We start from the raw sequence: 21,210 nt of genomic DNA on the forward strand, positions 1-21,210 counted from the left end.
GAGGTTCAGTCCATTATCATCGAGGCAGGAGCATGGCAGCATCCAGACAGGTATGGTGCAGGAGGAGCTAAGAGTTGGGCATCTTCATCTGAAGGCTGCTAGTGGAAGACTGGCTTCCAGGCAGCTAGGGTGAGGGTCTTAAAGCTCAAACTCACAGTGACTCACTTCCTCCAACAAGACCACACCCACTCTAACAGGACCACACCCACTCTAACAAGGCCACACCTCCAAATAGGGCCACTCCCTGGGCCGAGCATATACAAACCATCACACTGAATTTGTGTGCCCGTCTAGGTGTCTTGGCAGTGACATTTTGCTTATTCCTGCTTCTAACTTATTTCTCCACCAATCCTCCATGATATCTACAGTTCAGTGCTTTGCAGCACAGCCACATACTTGCATGAGTTTTACTACCGTTGTGTTTTGTTTTTACACAGGTTTAGGCCTCTTTTTTTTTTTTTTTTTTTTTTTTTCGGAGCTGGGGACTGAACCCAGGGCCTGGTGCTTGCTAGGCAAGCGCTCTACCGTAGGCCTCTTTTTTCTGAGACAGGGTCTCTCTATGTAGCATATAGGCTAATCACAGTCAGTGCAAAAACATTTCCCTAGCCAGACAGTAGTGTCACATGCTTTTAATCTCAGCATTCAGGAGACAGAAGCAGATGAATCTCTGAGTTCTGAGCCAACCTGGTCGACATAGTGAGCTCCAGGACAGTCAAGGCTACACAGAGAAACCCTGTTTCGGAGGCAGGAGTAAGCATGACCAAAAACGACAACAACAACAAAAATAAATAAATAATACTTTTCCTTAAAAGACATTTTCAACTCCCTGTGAACCCCAAGTTCTACATTCATTAATTTACAATCATTAATCTGCTTTCTGTCTACTCTATGATTCTGGTCGTTCTATATGAATGAGATTATCAACACGTACCCTTTACAGAGACTGCCTCCTCTCCCCTCTCCTTTCCCTTCCCCTTCTCTTCCCTCACACAGGCTTTTGTGCACCAAGGTCTGGCCTAAAATTCAGTTTATAACCCAGTATGACCTTGAACTTCTGATCCTCCTGCCTTTACCCTCCTGCCAAGGGTTGAGATGACTGTCACATACCACAGCTCCTGCTGGAACTCACCTATAGCCATCTGCAGACCGGAAGGGGTGGGAACTGATCTTCTTGCCTTGGCCTGTCCCATGGCTATGATTACAAACCTGTCCCACCAGGCGCAGCCGTATACTTCTGATCCAGCTTCCGTGTGGAACTGCAAACTACTTTCCATAGAAATATGTCATCTCATCTTTCTACCACTCACTGGTGAGGATCCCATCTTTCCTGTCTTTCCAGCACCAATTCTTGTCTCTTTAAAAATATATATTTGTTTCTTATTTGGGTGAGTGGGTAGGTGTGGGTACCTGTGGGAGCCCACGGAAGCTCACCAGGCAGCTTAGCAGGGGAGTTACAGTGGTTGTGAGCAACCCACTGAAGATACAGGGACCCAGACTTGGGTCTCTTAACCATCTCTGCAGTTCCTGTTTGGTTTTTGTTGTTTGTTTGTTTTTCGGAGCTGGGGACTGAACCCAGGGCTTGCGCTTCCTAGGCAAGCGCTCTACTACTGAGCTAAATCCCCAACCCTGTTTGTTTGTTTCTTAATTATCTTTTTTTAAATATTCTATTTATTTATTACATATATGAGTACACTGTAGCTGTCTTCAGACACACCAGAGGGCATCAGATCCCCTTACAGATGGTTGTGAGCCACCATGTGGTTGCTGGGAATTGAACTCAGGACCTCAGGAAGAGCAGTCGGTGCTCTTAACCACTGAGCCATCTCTCCAGCCCCGTTTGTTTGTTTTTTGAGGCAGGGTTTCATCATGTGGCCCTCTGACTTGCCTGGAACTCCCTATTTGACCAGTCTGGCTTTGAATTCACAGAGATGTGTCTGCCTCTGCCTCCCAGGTGCTGATATTAAAGGTGATCACCAGGCCCCTGTTCAGATTTTGCTTGGTGTATATGAGCATTCTCCTGCATGTGTGGCTGTGTACTGTCTGCTTGCCTGGTGTTCTTGCAGGGCAGAAGAAGGCATCTGATATCCTGGGACTAGAGTTACATTGGTTGTCAGTTGCCATGTGGATGCTGAGAATCAAACCTGAGTCTTCCGGAGGAGCAGCCAGGGCTCTTGACTGACAGCCCCCAAATTTAGTCTTTGGATGCAATCTAGTTGGGTACTTCTTCTCTGACCTGGAATTCGGGATTCTTCTTTCCCACCGTTAGTATGAGCCACTCATACCAGGGTTTATTTGTTGGTTTTGGGACAGGGCTTTATGTAGCCCAAGATAGCTTCAGCCTTACTATCTAGTCAAAGATGACTGTGAAAGCCCGAGCCTTGGGCTGAAGAGATAGGTCAGTGGTTAAGAGCACTGACTGGGGGTTGGGGATTTAGCTCAGTGATAGAGCGATTGCCTAGCAAGCTCAAGGCCCTGGGTTCGGTCCCCAGCTCTGGGAAAAAAAAAAAAAAAAAAGAGCACTGACTGCTTTTCCAGAGGTCCTGGGTTCAATTCCCAGCAACCACATGGTGGCTCACAACCATCTGTAATGGGATCCAATGCCCTCTTCTGGTGTGTCTGAAGACAGTGACAGTGTACTCATGTATATTAAATAAATGATATTTTTTAAAAAAAGAAAAAGAAACCCTGATCCTCAGGCTGGGGTTATAGACATGTGCCCCCATAGCTCCTTATGTGTGTGTGTTTACCTATGCATGCTCATGTGGAGGCCAGGGGTGGACTTCAGGTTTCCTCTGTCGCTCTCTGTTTTTTGAGATAGCATCTCTCACTGAATCTATAACAGTGCTTATGACCTCTTTGGTGTTCAATTGACCCTTTCACAGGGGCTGCCTAAGACCATCTGAAAACAGAGACATTTACATTACAATTCCCCAATAGAAGCAAAATTATAGTTATAAAGTAGCAACAAAAATAATTTTATAGTTGGTGGTCACCACAACACAAGGAACTATATGAAAGGGTCGCAGCATTAGGAAGGTTGAGAACCCTGAATACAGAGCTCACAGTTTCAGATACAGTGGCTTCCCAGTAACCCTCAGAATCTGCCTATCTTTGTGTCCCCAATGTTGGGATTCCAGGCACATGCTGTCTTGCCTGGTTCTCATGTGGTCAAGCAGAGTTGAGGTCCTTAACATTTGCACACCCAGCAAGCACATTCACGGTAAGCCATCTCTTAGTTCTGTTAGGATTATTTTCCTTTGAGACAGAATTGCACTTGGGAGCTGAAACTGACCTAGAACGCACTGAAGTGGCTCAACCTGGCCTTAAACTTCCTTCCTCAGCTTCCCAAAGGAATGGTGTGACAGGTGTATGTGTCAGGGTGCCTGGCTTCCAACTGCTCAATTCTCACCCTTGCAGACCATGCCACTGTATCAGAACCACCCAAATAGTGCAACACAATCCCATTCGACATCTTTAATTACGTCTACAAAATACCTTCAGGGGTATATGTATATGAATATGTATGTGTATATGGATATGGATATGTATGTGTATATGTATACACAAAAGGGAGGGGCTGGAAAGAAGGCTCAGGGGTTGAAGTATTTGCTTCAAAAGCTTGATAGGGCTCCCCAGAACACAGAAATGCCACCAGAACCCAAAATGCCACCAAAATGCTGGGTATGGTTAGTGGCTTAACGGTATCTTCACTTAACTGTAAGTTTTTGTTTTTGTTTTTTTGAGGCAGGGTCTTACCACGTAGTGTAGGCTGGCCTTACAGTTACCACAATCTGCCTTCTTCTGTCCTCCAAGTGATGGGGTTAACTGTGCTGTCATGCCTGGCTCTGTTTTCTTCCTTCACACAAGTACCCATAGCCTCAGATTGAGCCCCTCATAATTCCCAAGCTCCACTCTGCCTTCAATGCTCTTCTCCTGCTAAGTTCTCTGTCACTCATGGTTCATCTATTAAGGAAACTGCCCCTGCTTGTTAACCTCCTCTCTATGCTGTGCTTCCTAAGTACCCTGTGCCCAACATACTGGCTTTTCTCGTTTTATCATTATGTATGTGCATGACCTATGTGTGGAGGAAGAGGTATCAGTCATATCATGATATATGCATGTGCGGAGGAGGGGTGTCAGTCATTCCATGATGTATGTATGTGTGATGCATGTATGTCTGTGTGGAGGAGGGGTGTCAGTCATTCCATGATGTATGTATGTGTGAAGGGCAAGGAACAACTCTGTAGAGACAATTCTCTCATTTCATCTTGAAGTGGTTTTAGGGGATTGCGTGGGATCTTAGTTAGGTTTCTATTGCTGTGATAAAAACCATGTCCAAGAACAATCTGGAGAGGAAAGAGTTTATTTTACCTCACAACTTACAGTCCTTCATGAGGGAAGTCAGAGCAGGACCTGGAGACAGGAGCTGAAATGAAGCCCATGAGGCCTGCTTATTGGCTTGATCCTCCTGGTTTACTCTGTTTTCCTTCTTTCTTCTCTCTCTCTCTCTCTCTCTCTCTCTCTCTCTCCCTCTCTCTCTCTCTCTCTTTTCCTCTCTCTCTCTCCCCCTCCCTCCCTCCCTTCCTCTCTCTCTCTGTCTCTGTCTGTCTCTGTCTCTCTGTCTCTGTCTCTCTCATCTCTCTCCCTCCTTCCTTTCCTCCCTCCCTCCCTTCCTTTTAGTTTAGTTTAGTTTTTTTTTTCAGCCAGGGTTCTTCTTTGTAGCTTTGACTTTCCAGTAACACTTTCTGCAAACCAGGCTAGCCTCCAACACAGAAATCCACCTGCCTCTGCCACAAGAGTGCTGGGATTAGAAATTTGAGCCTCTATGCCAGGCCGATGTGCTCTCTTATACAACCCAAGCTCCTCCCACGGAGGGCTGGACCCTCCCACATCAATAATTAATCAAGGGAAAAAATGCTCTGGCAGGCTTGCCTAAGGCCGTTCCCCCCCCCCCCCCCCCCCCGGGGCTGGGGACGGAACCCAGGGCCTTGCGCTTCCTAGGCAAGCGCTCTACCACTGAGCTAAATCCCCCAACCCCGCCTAAGGCCGTTCTTAGGGAAGCTTTTTCTCGCCTAACCTTTCCTCTCCCAGATCACTCTAGCTGGGGTCAAGTAGACAAAACAGTAAGAAGCACATAAGGCTAGTGCTTTACCCACTGAGAAATCTTGCCAGCCCCACCCTGCTTCTCCACAACACTGGCTCACTAGGATCACCCTAATTCCTGGCCACTAAGTCTCATGAGGTCAAGTCTAGGGTCTGGTTTGTCTCTGCTCCTGAGCTTTGACTGTGTCACTTTATAGCTGTGTTGAGATTCCTGACACCCAAAAAGGAACAAAGACTGATTCTGCCTCATGGTGTCATTTCATTGTGGTGGGGAGAGTGGGGTAAAGCTGAAGAGGCCATGTTACTGGGAGGTGGGGACAGGAGGGGAGGAAAGGAGAAAAGAATAAAGTGAGGGAGGGGAGGGGAGTAGGGAAGGGAGAATGGGGGAGAGAGAGGAAGCAGAGGGGGGAGGAGGAGAAGGAAGAGAGGAGAGAAAGAAGAAAGGGGAGGGGGAAGGATATTGCTTCATCTTGTATCATCTGGGGATGGTGTTACTCACATTCTGGGTGAGTCCTCCCCTCCTTAGGTTTACCCTCTCTGGACCTTTGGTCCCAGACACACAAGGTGTGTTGTATTAATCATCTCTTAGCCATGATTCAATCCTTTCAGGCTGAGGATGAAGATTAGCCAGCATGGTAGACCCTGGCACATAATGCTTGGTGATACCTGGCAGACCAGAATGTAAAGATTGGTTTTCTTTCTTTTTCCTCCATCCTCCCTTCCTCCCTTCCTTCCTCCTCCTTTTTTTTCCACAAGAAGTTTATTGGGGGGAAGCGGGGAAGAGGAGGAAAGAAGGGGACGAGGAAGAAGAGGCAAGGAGGTTGCCTTTTATTCAGGCTGTGACGTAATCATGCACACCACCTTGCACAAGTGAGGTACGCAGGTGAGGTGCAAGTTGGAAATGTGTGGCAGTTGCCATGGCAGTGAGGGTCCTTGTTGCCTAGGGGTGGGTGACGTCATTGCTGGGGCAACTGTAGACAGCTTCTGATGCCAACAGAAAGGAAATACGTAGGTTGACCTCTGGCCTCTATATGACTTTGCACATACATCAGCACAATAAAAAAAAATGTTTTATCTTGCTTCACAGTTTCAGAGTTTCCAATCCATAGCAAGTTGCCTCCTTTACTTTGGGGTCTGTGTGAGAGTTAGAACAAAGCTGCTCACCTCCTGGTAGAAATTAAGATTAAAATATCTATGTATCTCAGTCTCACGATTGGACTATTGAAAAAACAGGCCCCGAATAAACGGGGACGTTGCCAGGAATCTAATGCAGCTTCAGAGCTCTTTTTTTGTGTGTTGTCCTCCCTGGAGTCAAAAATACACCGTGCAACTGCGTCTTCCTATTCATTTCTGCTTAAAAGGCAGGGCACATGACACCCTTTTGTCTGTGGGGAGTGAATGGAGCTTAGGGCCTTCCTTGCACATGGAGACAAGCACCCTGCCTTTGAGTTACATTCTCAGTCCCAGAACCTTCCCTTTCCTGAACTCCATGCAACTGTCTCTTACCCTCAGCTCATCCAGGGAGACAATGAGTCCCTTCCTCCACTCTGATCCCTCTCTCCTGACAGAGCGATGTGGCTGTCAGTTAAGTGGTTGATCTGATTGCTACGTGCTCCTTGTTCCCAAGCATGGCAGAGAAGCCCCTCTCCTTCCCTGTGTCTCTTTTTCCTCCTGGGATCCGGAAGTCCCCTTCCGCCTTTTTATATAGGTCTCACTATATGGTCCTGGCCGTCTTGGACACACACACACACACACACACACACACACACACACACACACACACACACACAGACCAGGCTGGCTTCCAATTCATAGAGATCCAGAGATCCCCTTCCCTTTGCCTCAGGAGCCCTGGGGTTAAAGAAATTCAGACATACTCAAGCACTGGGGTTTCTCACCATCTGATTTTCCTAACGAAACTTGCAGATGGTTGTTGGAATTACATTGTCTATGAACAGTAGTGAAAACCACCGGCTTAAAAAACTGTCCAAGGGCCAGACTACTGTGGCGCATGCCTTTAAGCCCAGCACCCTGGAGTCAGAAGCAGGTGGCCCTCTGTGAGTTCTAGGCTAGCCTGGTCTACAGAATGAGTTTCAGAATAGACGAGGCCGTTACTCAAAGAAACCCTGTCTAGAAAAACCAAACCAACAACCAAACTAAACCAAAGCAAAAAAAAAAAAAACAAAAAAAAAAAAAACAAAAAAAAAAAAAAAAAAAAAACAAACAAAAAAAACCCCAACCAAACAACCAAATAGAAACCAAAAGCCAGAAGCCTATCTTAGCTTCACTTTCCTCTTAGGCTCTCAGACTTTGGTTTCATTCTTTGATTTCAGTTAATATGCTAATGATGTGCCCGTCACAGTTCTCAACTCAGAATATTCTCTCCAGCCCCTCTCTCTGTCCCTCTCACGCACCCAGCAGTATTTTATGGTACTTAATCACTTGGACATCTGGTAGAGACTTACATATCAAATGCTCATTTCTCATTTCATACTTTTTTCCTTTCTTGGATTTTTCTCTTGATAAATAACATTTGGATGGGGGGATAGCGCAGCAGGAAACGTGTCTGCCCTGGAAACTTGAGGGCCAGACTTCAGATCCCCAGAACACATGAAAACTCCAAGGCACAGCTCTCTGTAATCCTAGTGCTTGGAAAGTAGAGCTTCCCCAAAGCGAGACGCCCAGGTAGTCTGGCTGCACCCTCATGCTCTGGACTCAACGGAAAGACCTTTCATCCATGAAGACGGTGGAGAATATTCAGTGAAGTCCCCTGATGTCAGTTTTGGGCCACTGCATGGTCCAGAACACATATGTGGCCACACACTATGAACATGCATATAACACATACACCCTGCACACATGACCACACGAAATCTAAGATCATCAAGTGTGAAGTCACTCAGACTTGACACCTGGATGTCACCTAGGACATCTTAGGCAATGTGTTAAAAGCACTTAGACAAATGGCTTTAAATATTATTTCTAAGGCTGGAGAGATGGCTCAGCGGTTAAGAGCACCGACTGCACATCCAGAGGTCCTGAGTTCAAATCCCAGCAACCACATGGTGGCTCACAACCATCTGTAATGAGATCCGATGCCCTCTTCTGATGTGTCTGAGGACAGCTACAGTGTTCTCATACATACTAAACAAATAAATCTTTAAAAAAATATGAAAGTATTACTTCTAAGAAAATAAATATTCTGGGGGTTGGGGATTTAGCTCAGCGGTAGAGCGCTTGCCTAGCAAGCGCAAGGCCCTGGGTTCAGTCCCCAGCTCAGAAAAAAAAAAGAAAAGAAAAAAAAAAGAAAAATATTCTGGGTGTGGTGACACACAACTTTAATTCAACATTTGGGAGGCAGACTTAGAGGCCAGCCTGGTCTATAGAATGAATTCCAGGGTAGCCAGGGCTACTCAGAGAAATCCAGTCTAGAAAAAAACAGCAACAACAAAAGAGAATATCTTCTGCCACATATCACAAGGAAGTTCCGTACTCGCCTTAGCTTTGTTATGTTTTATATCACATTTGTTTGTTGGTTGGGTTGGCTGAGTTTTTTTTGTTTGTTTGTTTGTTTGTTTTTGTTTTGTTTTTTGGCAGGGTCTCATGATGTAGCCTTAGCTGGCCCTGAGCTCATAGAGATCAAGCTGTTTCTCTGCTTTCCCAGTGGTAGGACTAAAAGCATATGCCACCATGCCTGGCTTGCTTACCTGTGGCTCTTTTGTGACAGGGTTTCTTTATGTAGTCCTGGCTGTCCTGAAACTGGCTGTATACACAGGCTGGCCCCAAACTCACAGAGATTGTCTTATCTGTGCCTTCCAAGTGTTGGGATTATGCCCAACTATAGCTTTCTTTTTAATATTTTTAAGTCTATGTGTTTGTTGCACAGTGGTTGACGGTGTGGCAGAAAGGTTAGCTACCAATTCAAGAGAAAAGCTCCTGGAGTTACTACAGAGCCGTTCCAGGTACAAGCATGTGGGTGTGAGCCTGGACATAGCCCTCTGAAGTTGGTGTTGCCGTCAAAGCTTGGCCTTCTGGTGTCTCCCAGGCTTGGGCTTCAATTGTGAGCAGGGTAAAAAGCTGCCCTGAAAAGGCAGCAGCCCAGCGATGATGCTTCTGATGGCCTCACCGTCTGCTCTCTGGCCCTGTGGCATCCACAAACATTTGAAGATGTCTTACAAGCTCCCAGGGGATGCCTGCCTGGTTCAGGCATCACAACAGGGTGCCATTACTTCAGTGATCCAATTGAGAGAGCACCACCTTCCAACTTCTTCTTGAAACCTGAGGGTCTGCTTAGATACACAGCAGGGATCAACTGACAGCACCTAAACTTCTGGAGATGACACTGAGCCGTAAAGACCTGGGCACGGCATCTCCTGTCACTGACTAGTGCCGCTTCCAAAAGGCACCACATTGCTACAGGGGCAAGGCTGCCTGTGGTCAGTCATCTTTGAGTATGGGGTCATACTATGGAGCCCAGGGCTAGCCTGGAACTCAGTCTGGGAACAGGCTGGCATCAAACTCACAGAGATCTACCTGCCTCTGACTCCCCAGTACTGAGGTTAGAATGTGTGATCATGTCTGGAAGGCTTGGTTGGTTTTTTTTGAGACAGGGTTTCTTTGTGTAGCCCTCACTGTCCTGGAACTAGCTTGGTAAACCATGATGGGCAAACCCTCAGAGATCTGCCTGGTTCTGCCTCCCGAGTGCTGGAATAGGCAGTGTGTACTTCACCACTGCCGGACTCCATTTTCTTTTTTTTTTTTTTAAGATTTATTTATTTATTATATATAACTACACTGTAGCTGTCTTCAGACACACCAGAAGAGGGCATCAGATCTCTTTACAGATGGTTGTGAGCCACCATGTGGTTGCTGGGAATTGAACTCATGACCTCTGGAAGAGCAGTCGGGTGCTCTTAACCGCTGAGCCATCTCTCCAGCCCCTGACTCCATTTTCTTTTTAAGATTTATTATATTTGGGGCTAGAAAAATGACCCAGGGGTTGTCTTAGTTCCTGTTCTGCTGCTGCTGTGAAGAGACACCATGACCCCACAACTCTTATAAAGAAAGCATTTAATTGGGACTGACTTACCATTTTAAAGATTTAGTCCCTCCTCATGGCTGGAAGCATGGTGGCCTGTAGGCAGACACAGTGCTAGAGGAATAGCCTGAGAGTTCTCCGCCTGGATCCACAGACAGCAGGAAGAGACCTGGACCTACCGTAAGTAAGAAACTCCAAAGCTCACCCTCAATGACATATTACTTACTCCAGTAAGGCCGTACCTCCTCCAACAAGGTCACAGCAAGGTCATACCTAACATTGTCAAGTAGTGTCACTCCCTAATGACCAAGCATTCGAATACATGAGCCAGTGGAGGCCATTCCTGTTCGAAGGACCAGTTGAGGTTAACAACAATCGCTGCTTTTTCAGAAGACCTGACTTCAGTGCCCAGCATCACATGGTAACTCACAACTGTCTGTAACTCATGTTCTAGGGGTTCTTTTTTTTTTTTTTTTCGGAGCTGGGGACCGAACCCAGGGCCTTGCGCTTCCTAGGTAAGCGCTCTACCACTGAGCTAAATCCCCAGCCCCCGTTCTAGGGGTTCTGTTGCTTTCTTCTGGCCACTGTTCACCCTAGTCATTCAAGGATACATTTTATGTATATGCAATATATATATATATATATATGGTGAAGTATTAATATACATAAAAAATCTCTTAACAAAATATTTTATTTTGCTTATGTGTGTATAGGTATGTGTGTGTGCCAGCTCCCAGAGGTCAGAAAGCATATAAGTGAGTCACAGGTGCATGGAAGCTGCCTGCCACATGTGAGTTCTGGAGTCTGGTCCACTGGTAGATCAGTAATTCCCTTAACTACCGTGCCATCTTTCTAGTCATCTCCATGTTAAAAATCATTTATGTATGTATGTATGTATGTATGTATGTGTCTGCCTGTCTGTCTGTATATGTATGTGTGTATGTATGTGTGTATGTGTATGTCTGTCTGTCTGTATATGCATGTGTGTATGTATGTGTGTATGTATGTATGCATGTATGTATGCATGTGTGTATGTATGTTGTATGTATGCATGTGTGTATGTATGTGTGTGTATGTATGTATGCATGTGTGTGTGCATGTGTGTGTATGTGTGTATGTCTGTCTGTCTGTATATGTATGTGTGTATGCATGTGTGTATGTGTATGTGTCTGTCTGTCTGTCTGTGTGTATGTATGTATATATGTATGTATGCATGTGTGTATGTATGTGTGTATGTATGTATGTATGTATGCATGTGTGTATGTATGTGTGAATGTCTGTCTGTCTGTATATGTATGTGTGTATGCATGTATGTATGTGTATGTGTGTGTGTGTCTGTCTGTGTATATGTATGTATATATGTATGTATGAGCAGTCCTGAGCCTGTTCCCCCTCCCATCCTGGGTCCTAAGGCTTGATTCCAGGTCCTAGCGTCAGGCACCTTCATCCACTGAGCTATCTCATTGGTCCTCTTTTGAAAAGGGTTTTCTACATTTCTCTTCCTCCAACAAGGCCGCACCTCCTAATCAATGACCAAGTAGTAACGACCAAGCAGTCAAATATGGAGGCCACTCCTATTCAAACCATCATAGAGACTGAACATAGAGGTTGCAAAGGTTTTTTTGTTTTCTGTTTTTGTTTTTTAACAGCCTGTGATGCACACTCGGGAGGCAGAGGCAGGCAGATCTGTGAGTTTGAAGCCAGCATGGCCTACAGAGCAAGTTCCAGGACAGCCAGGACTAGGCGGAAAAATCCTGTCTCGGCAAACAAGCAAAACAAAACAAAACAAAACAAAACAAAACAAAAACAAGACAAACTGAAAACCCCTTTCTCACATTTATTCATTGGGGGAAGGGCAGCCATGCCCCAGTGGGAATGTCAGAGGACTCTGAAGAGTCAGTTCTCTCCCTTTATCGTGTGCATCCCGGTTACTGACCAGTTAAACCGAATCCTCAGACTTGGTGTGCACAGTCTCGCTTGCTGTTCTTTATGGTAAAGCTGTGCTACTCCTCCTCTCCTTCTCCTCTTCTTCCTTTTTTCTTCCTTCTTGTTTAGTTTTTGTTTTTTGGGACAGAGACAGAGTTTATCTGTGTACTCCTGTCTGTCCTAGAACTCTGTAGACCAGGCTGGTCTCAAATTCATGAAATCTCCCTGCCTCTACCTCCTGAGTGCTGAGATTGAAGGCATGGCCACCACTGCCTGCTATGCAGGAGCTTTTCAACTGATTTCCCCCCCTAGAGACAGAGTCTCACTCCACAGTACAAGCTGCCCTAGAACTCACTATAAAGTACAGACTCCTTTCAAATTTACCACAGTCCTGCTGGGGCTGCCTCGCACTGACTGGAATCACAGGCATGCAGCACCACGCCCAGCTAGTCTTGTCCCTTTCGGTTTTTGTCTCCACATTATACCTGGTTTCTTCCTCTGCTTCTTCTAAACAGGCTCATGTCTACTTCCGGCTCACAGAACTTCTTTCAGTTCCTCAAATGGACTTTGGTCAGTTCCCTCCAAAAATGTTGTTTCCTCTACTGGAGCTTCGGAGCTTCTCTCCCTTTAAAACCACTTCCACTGATTGATTCTCTCCTCTCTCTCTCTCTCTCTCTCTCTCTCTCTCTCTCTCTCTCTGGTCTCTCTCTCTCTCTCCTTCTCCCTCTTTCTCTCCCTCTCCCCCTCCCCTCTTCCTCCCTCTTTGTTCCTCTCCCTCTCTGTCTTTCCCTCCCCCTCCTCCTCTCCCTGTCCCTCTCTCCTCTCTCCCTCCCCTCTGCTCCCAAGACCACTCCAAGTAAATCTTAGGCCTCCTGCCCACCTATAAGACCACTGGCCATCCCTGCTACCTGTGTCTTTGTGTGTCTAGTCATAGAGCTTATTACACGTAGCCACTTTGCTGGGTTCAGTGTGTGGTGCCGTACATACATGATTTCGGTTTAGTTCAGCACTGCACCTTCAGACCTTAGCCCTGGCCTGGCCTATAACAAGAATTCAACCAGGTGGTGGTGGTGGCGCATGCCTTCAAACCCAGCAACTGAGAGGCACAAGCAGGCTGATCTAGGCCAGCCTGGTCTACAGAGCAAGTTCCAGGACAGTCAGAAGGACACCGAGGGACCCTGTCTTCAACCCCCGCCTCCAAAATAAAAAAATAAAAATAAAGAATTCAATAATTCGGGGTTGAGGATTTAGCTCAGTGGTAGAGCGACCGCTTGCCTAGCAAGCGCAAGGCCCTGGGTTCGGTCCCCAGCTCCAAAAAAAAGAAAAGAAAAAAAAAGAATTCAATAATTCATTTTATTTTCTGTGTATGAATATTTTGCCTATGTGGTGGCTGTGCAGCCTATGTGTATCTGGTGCCTAAGGAAGTTAAGACGAGGGTGTTGGGGCTCACTGGCACTGGTGGTAGTAGGCACGGCTGTGAGCAATGTGGGTGCTGGTATCTGAGCCTGGGTCCTCTGCAAAAGCACCCAGTGTACCTAACTGCTGAGCCATCTCTCCAGCCCCAGGATTCTTCTTCTGCCGGTGTGTTTTCTCTTTTTGTGGTGCTGGGGATTGAACCTAAGATCTTGTACATACTGGCCAACACCGCCCAGTTGTATTACCAGTACAGTTCTTTCCCATATCATATATCTTGGGAGTCTTTTCTTTCTTTCTTTTTTTTTTTTTTTGGTTCTTTTTTTCGGAGTTGGGAATCGAACCCAGGGCCTTGCGCTTCCTAGGCAAGCGCTCTACCACTGAGCTAAATCCCCAACCCCAAGTCTTTTCTTATGTAGTTCATTTGTATGTCACAATAAAGCTACTAGTGGGGACAGGTGGACCTTTGTGTTACCTAGCCGACCAGTCTGACCAATCAGTGTGTTCCAGGCCAGGAAGACTCCCTGTCTGCTACAAGAAGGCAGAGGAAGACACCTGACGTAGTCCTCTGGCTTTCAGCGTGAGCAAGCATAAGCAAGCATTCTTGCACGCATTCGTGCACATAAACACGTTCACTGTGACCGCCCTGCAAGCCAAGCAACTGCCATTTTGGAGAAGTCAGCTTCACCCACTGGGAAAAGATCCAGCTGGGCCTGGTAGTGGTTTACACCCCCGGGGAGGGAGAGGAGGTTGTGAGACCCTCACCGGAGTGTCCAGCTCCTTCTTACCACGTGGTGCCTTAACTGAACTGGGCATCAGGGTAGGGCTAGAGTATGTGGTCCAGGGAAGACTAAAGAAAATTTCATCTACTAGGTTAAGAAAAAACCCTCGTCCTTGCTAGGTAATGACTTTTCAGGTACAGCCTGTTGGGAGAAAGGCAATGATGCTCCTGGAAGTAATCTCTCTGTCAGGGAGCCCAATAAACTCACTGGCTTTCCAGAATGAACTTTGGTTGAATTGTGCCTTGGTTTTTCATTTGGGCCAAAGGAGAAGGGGTAGTTGTTAGTTGTTTCTTCATTGCTATGTCTCCCCATGAGAAGGAATGTCAGTAACGCACGCACGCGCGCGCGCGCGCGCACACACACACACACACACACACACACACACACAAAAGCAATAATAAACTAATCTATTGGTTTTGTTTCTGTAAGTTTTTGTTTTGGGTTTTGTTTTTCAAGCCCTGGCTGTCCTAGAACTCACTCTGGAGACCAGAATAGCCTTGAACTCGGAGATCTGCCTCTGCCTGATACCACCACTGCCAGGCAGATTTTTTTTTTTAAATGTGTTTGGATGTTTTACTTGTATGTCCATTTGCACACCATGCGCATGTGGGATGTTCATGGAGACCAAAAGAAGGCATCAAATCCCCCCAAACTACGGCTGTGAACAATTATGAGCCACCATATAGGTGCTGGGAATGGAACCTGAGTCCTCTGGAAGAGCAGCTAGTACTTTTAAATGCAAGTCTGATGAACTGATTTCAAGCCCCGTAGACCCCTGTGGGGAGAGAGGACCAACTCTTGTTCGTTCCGTCTGTGTAGTCTTGGCTGTTCTGCAGCACCATGCCTGGTGTGGGGAGCCAACTCTTAAACGTTGTCTTCCGACCCCCACACACATGTTGTAGTATGTGCTGTCCCACACTCAGACATATCAATAACTTTTTTTTTTTTCAGAGCTGAGGACCGAACCCAGGGCCTTGCACTTGCTAGGCAAGCGCTCTACCACTGAGCTAAATCCCCAACCCCAATAACATTTTTTTTAAACAAATAATTTGTTGTTGTTGCTGTTTTGTTGTATTTGTCTGTTTTTATTTCTTTTTCTGTGTAGCCCTGACAATCCTGGAGCTCTTATAGACCCAGTTGGTCTTGAACTTAGAAATCCACCAACCTTTCCTGTCTAAGTGCTGGTATTCAACAAGTGGGCTATCACTTCCCAGTTACAAATGATTTTTAAAGGGATGAGTAAAAACCTTCTCCTTGGTACTCCAAAGAACACTAAACTTAGCCATGTGTGATGCATGGCTTTAGTCACAGCACTAAGGAGACAGTCATGTGTATCTCCACAGGTTCAAAACCAACCTAGTCTACATAACAAGTTCCAGGCCAGTCAGGGCTACATGGTAAGAACTTCATAAAACACACAAACAAACAAACAAAAAGAATATTAATCTGCATTTAACCAGTACTTGGTCATTGAACACTTAAATTGTTATTCAGTCCTTGCTGGCCTGGCTGGTCTGGAACTTACTATATGTGTCATTTTGGCCTTGAATTCAGAGATCCCCCTTCCTCTGCCTCCCAGATTCTTGGTTTAAAAGCATGTGCGACCACACCAAGGACACGGTCCCTTGGATCATTCCTAAACCTGTCCTCTTATGCTGCAACAGTTTGGATAAGAAACACATTCATTAAGCACTTGTTTTTCTAATGCCAGGTTTCGAGAACTCATAATTAGATATTACATATTGGGAGATAATGAAAGGTGGGTGGCTAGAGGAAGTCAATTCCTTAGAGAATGCTTTTGAAGCTTCCAATTTATTAAAATTCTCCCTTTTCTCTCCGATTCCTGGCTGGGCAGCGGCGCTCAGGATGCAGAGGTAGGCAGAGCTCTTGGAGTTTGATTGACAAACCGGTCTACAGAGTGAGTTCCAGGCTAGCCAGGGCCACACAGAGAAACCCTGTCTCAAACAAAAACAACAAACAAGAAACCCCCCCTTCAAAAAAAAAGAAACAAGGGGCTGGAGAGATGGCTCAGTGGTTAAGAGCACCGACTGCTCTTCCTGAGGTCCTGAGTTCAAATCCCAGCAACCACATGGTGGCTCACAACCATCTGTAATGAGATCTGATGCCCTCTTCTGGTGTGTCTGAAGGCAGCTACAGTGTACTCATACAATAAAATAAAAATCTTAAAAAATAAATTAAAAAAAAAAAAGAAACAGAACAAAACAAATGCTGGGACTGAGGCTGGGACCAGCCACAGAGCACTTGCCCGGAACTTCAAGATCCCAGGTTGTTTGGGAAGCGCTAACACCTACAATCCCAGGAGAGAGAGATTCAGGAAGGAGGTTTGGAAGTTCAAGGTCATCCTTGGTATATATCAAGTTAGAGGCTAAAATTAAGAAATTTGACAACACCAGGCTGGGCACAGGATATCACCTGCTTTTATTTCCAGCCCTGGGAGAAAGAGGCAGATCATCTCTGTGAGTTTGTGGCCAGTCTGGCCTATATGGTGAGTTCTAGGACAGCCAGGGCTACATATTGCAGTCAGGGATCAAGGGATCTTCTGTTAAACAAACAAACAAACAAACACACACATAAAATAAAAACCCTAGACAAACTAGTAACAACAATGAAAACTAAAAACTCTGGAGTGGTTAAAATTAAGGAATTTGGCAATACCAGGCTGAATGCGATGTCATGCATCTTTGATCCCAGCACTCCCAAGAAAGAGGCAAATCGATCTGAGTTTGAGGACAGCCTATATAGTCTATAAGTGAGGTCCAGGATAGCCCATAATGGAGACCCTATCTCAAGAGAAAAAAAAAAAGGAAAGAAAGGAAGAAAGGAAGAAAAAACTTGACATTAGCAACTCATGGGCCATTTTCTGTGGCTTAAATTCATAAATACTCAGAAGTTTGATATTATCTAGAGAAACAAAAGATAGTGGTTATCCTGTAGCTGACCAATTCCGCCCCTAACATGCATGATCCTTAAGTCACGCAAATGTGTATTCAAAGTTATACGATCTCGGGGCTGGGGATTTAGCTCAGTGGTAGAGCGCTTACCTAGGAAGCGCAAGGCCCTGGGTTCGGTCCCCAGCTCCGAAAAAAAAAAAAAGAACCAAAGTTATACGATCTCTAACTCAACAGAAAAGGGAAGACATTTTGTTAACTTTTTTTTTTTTTTTTTTTTTGATACTGGGGATGGAACCTTGGGCCAGGGTATCATGCATGCCAAGTCTTTGCTGTCCAGCTGCTTGGCTTCCCCTAGAGTTATAAGGAAGGTGTCAGCTGGCTCTGTTTGTGTGTGCATGGGTGGGAACAACTGAGCCTGTACTGCACTGGGGTGTATGAGTAACAGTGCTTGCGTAGCTTAGCCTAGAGTGGAAAGATTGGAGGATAGCCTCAGCTATCTGTCTTCCTTTCTACTTGCTTGAGGCAGAATCTCTTCGTTGTTTCCAGCTATGTAGCCCTTGCTCCCAGTTTTTTGTTTGTTGTTGTCTTAGAGATTTATTTATTTAACGTATAGGTGTTCCATCTGGATGTTTGTCTGCACGCCGGAAGAAGGAACCGCATCCCATGGGATATATAAGTTCATCTACAACTACAGTTGGAGATGATTGTCAGCTGGTGTGTGGTTGCTGGGAATTGAACTCAGGACCTCTAGAAGAGCAACCAGTGCTCTTAACCGCTGAGCCATCTCTTCAGTCCATTTGTTGTTGTTGCTGTTGTTTTTTAAGATTTGTTTTATTTCTATTTATGTATGGCTGTCTATCTTGTCTGTCTGTGTGAGTATAATGTGGGGGGGGGCTTGGGGGGTGGTCCATGCAGAGGCTAGAAGAGGGCTGTAATTTTGTCCAAGGCCTAATATGGCTCCTGGGAAAGTCAAGTCTTAATCACTGAGCCAACTCTCCAGCTACCTGTATGGTGTTTTTTTGAGACAGGCCCTTGTGAATTAATTCCAAGGTGGACTGTATTTAGTAGGGAGGTCATGGTGCCACTATGACACAGTTACTGTCCTGTTCGGTAAGTACAAACTGAGCTCAATTCAGAGCCCTAAGACAGGATAGGATCCTGTTTTGTATCCCAGGCTAACCCAGGTCTACCTGGTCTGGGCTAGCCTCAAACTTACATTAAACCTCCAAGCTCAGCCTCATCTATAATTTCAAAGTGTTGGAGTTACAGATGTGTACCCTATGCCTGACCCATCCGATTGTCTAAAGCTGAACTGGAACAAAACACGGTTGAACCGAGGATCAATAGTGGGTGGCACACTCATGCCTTTAAAGCCAGCACTCTGGAGGCAGAGGCAGGCACAGTCCACCCATGCTCTACACAGTGGGTTTCATCTACCAAAGATGCATCATGAGACCCTGTCTTAAAAGTAAATTGGGGGGTTGGGGATTTAGCTCAGTGGTAGAGCGCTTGCCTAGGAAGCGCAAGGCCCTGGGTTCAATCCCCAGCTCCGAAAAAAAGAACCAAAAAAAAAAAAAAAAAAAAAAGAATCAGTGTGTTCTTCCAGAGAGCTGGTGTTCCTTTCCTAGCAACCATATTTGGCGACTCATAAAGGCTATAACTCCAGCTCCAGGAGATCTGATACTTCTGGCCTTTGTCTTTTTTTTTTTTTTCTGGAGCTGAAGACCGAACCCAGGGCCTTGCCCTTGCTAGGAAAGCGCTCTACCACTGAGCTAAATCCCCAGCCCCTACTTCTGGCCTTTGTGTGTACCTGTATTCATAAGCACACACAAAAATAGGAACACACACTCACCTAAAAAGAAATCTTCCTGAAGCCTGGTCATAGTAGTGTACACCATACCTTTAATCCTAGCCCTCAGGAGGCAGAGGCAGGTGGATCTTTTGAGTTCCAGGCCAGCCTGGTTTACAGAGTGATCTCCAGGACAGCCAGGGTCATATAGAGAAACCCTAAGCCGAAAACCAAACCAAACCAAACCAAACCAACCAAACAAAAAAGGATGGGAATGTTGATCCATACTTGATTTGAAATCGCTTTCTGTTTTAAATATGTTACATTCAGTCATTTATGTTTGTGTGTCTGTCTATGTGTGCGCCTAGTGGGTGTGCATTTGTGTAAGTCAGCAGACGACTTGTAGGAGTCAGTTCTCTCCTCCCATCTGGGTCATAGGAACTAAGATGATAAGGCTTGAGCCATCTCAACACTCTCTCTCTCTCTCTCTCTCTCTCTCTCTCTCTCTCTCTCTCTCTCTCTGTCTATCTCTGTCTCTGTCTCTGTCTCTCTCCAGACTTTTGCTCAGTGGCCCAGGCTGGTCTAGAACTGTGTACCCCAGGCTTGACTGGAACTAATATTCCTGCCTTGGCCTCCTGATATATGCTGAGATGAGTCAAGAAAGTAGTTTAAAGGATAAACCTGGGCTGGAGAGATGGCTCAGTGGTTAAGGGTTAAGAACACTGACTGTTCTTCCAGAGGTTCTGAGTTCAATTCCCAGCAGCCACATGGTGGCTCACACCCATCTGTAATGTGATCCCATGCACTCTTCTGGTGTAGCTGGAGACAGCTACAGTGTACTCATATAAATAAAAATAAATACATCTTTAAAAAAAACTAAAAAGGATAAACCTTCAGTGAAGTGAGCCTTGTGATTAGGAGAATAAGTAGAGAGGTTCCTTTTGTGTCACCTAGACTTGTACCTGATGTCACATGGCCTGGGGTGTTTGTCACATTGAAAGAGTGGATCCAGGCAGCCTTGTTGTCCTGCTTGCCTCTAGTGACTCTTAGGCCATACATTTAGCCCCCTAATCACAGCACCAATGCCCTTGGTTCAGACTAAACACCTTTGCCTACATGGATACAAAGAGATATCGGATTATATCACATGAGTTTTTCCCAGTTTTAAATCAAATTTAATTTAAAAACTATTTATTTAGTTTTGTCTTATTTTTCAGGACAGGGTTTCTCTGTGTAGCCTTGGTTGTTCTGGAACTCCCTGTGTAGACCAGGCCAGCCTTGAACTCACAGGGGTCCACTTTACCTCTGCCTCTCAAGTGCTGGGATTAAAGGTCTGTGCCTCCACCAACACCTGGCAAAACTGTATTTATTTTAAATTACATGTATGTGTGTCTGTGTGAGTATGTGCACATAACTGCAGGTCCCTGGGGAGTTCAGAGGCATAAAATCCCCCTGGAGTTGGTGTTATATGTCGTCCAATACCAGAATTTCCAGGCCAGTGGCCTCAGTATATTGTCTTATCGTTTGCTTCGGTTGTAGCTGGTATATTGTGCTCAGACTTCTGTCCCGTGGTTGAATTATATTGGATATCCAGGAATTATGTCGCCATGTCCAACTCGGAGCTCCTCTGAACTGAGGGAGCACATTGTTTCCACAATGGACCCAATAAAGCCAGTATTCTATCAACCATCCTATGGTATCACTCCTCATTTGTGACTGTGTCTCTCTCTAAATAACCAGCAGAGGAAGACAGAAAACATATGATCTTTATTAACTTTGAATCTGGAGCCCAAATTAAAGTTCACAAAGGTCCACTGAACTACGCTAGGTGTTTGTTTTGTTTTGTTTTTTTTTTTTTTTAAAGATTTATTTATTTATTACATATCAGTACACTGTAGCTGTCTTCAGATACACCAGAAGAGGGCATCAATCTGTTTACAGATGGTTGTGAGCCACCATGTGGTTGCTGGGAATTGAACTCAGGACCTCTGGAAGAGCAGTCGGGTGCTCTTAACCGCTGAGCCATCTCTCCAGCCCCGTTTTTTTTTTTTCTAGACAACTTTTCTGTGTAGCTCTGGCTGTCTGTCCTGGAATCCAGTAGACCTGGCTGGCCTCTGCCTGTGAATTTCTGGGATTAAAAGGACTGGACCACCACTGCCCAGCTAAAACTAGGTTTTTATTTGTTTGATATTTTTATCTCCAAGGTCATGTGCCCAAGGGTCCTTCTGAAGCTACACACGAGATGCC

General features: G+C 45.6%; 1 long non-coding RNA gene across 1 annotated transcript in view; it reads left to right on the forward strand.

Moving 5' to 3' along the window:
• Positions 1–21,000, forward strand: part of LOC120093697 (uncharacterized) — a 33,856-nt gene extending 12,856 nt beyond the window's left edge. The window contains exon 3 of the long non-coding RNA XR_010053891.1: positions 8,091–21,000. This is a non-coding gene — a long non-coding RNA (uncharacterized LOC120093697). The remainder of the gene's footprint in view (positions 1–8,090) is intronic.
• The last annotated feature ends 210 nt before the right edge of the window (positions 21,001–21,210 follow it).

This window comes from Rattus norvegicus, chromosome 7 (assembly GCF_036323735.1).
Source record: "Rattus norvegicus strain BN/NHsdMcwi chromosome 7, GRCr8, whole genome shotgun sequence".
In the NCBI taxonomy this organism is placed as follows: Eukaryota; Metazoa; Chordata; class Mammalia; order Rodentia; family Muridae; genus Rattus; species Rattus norvegicus.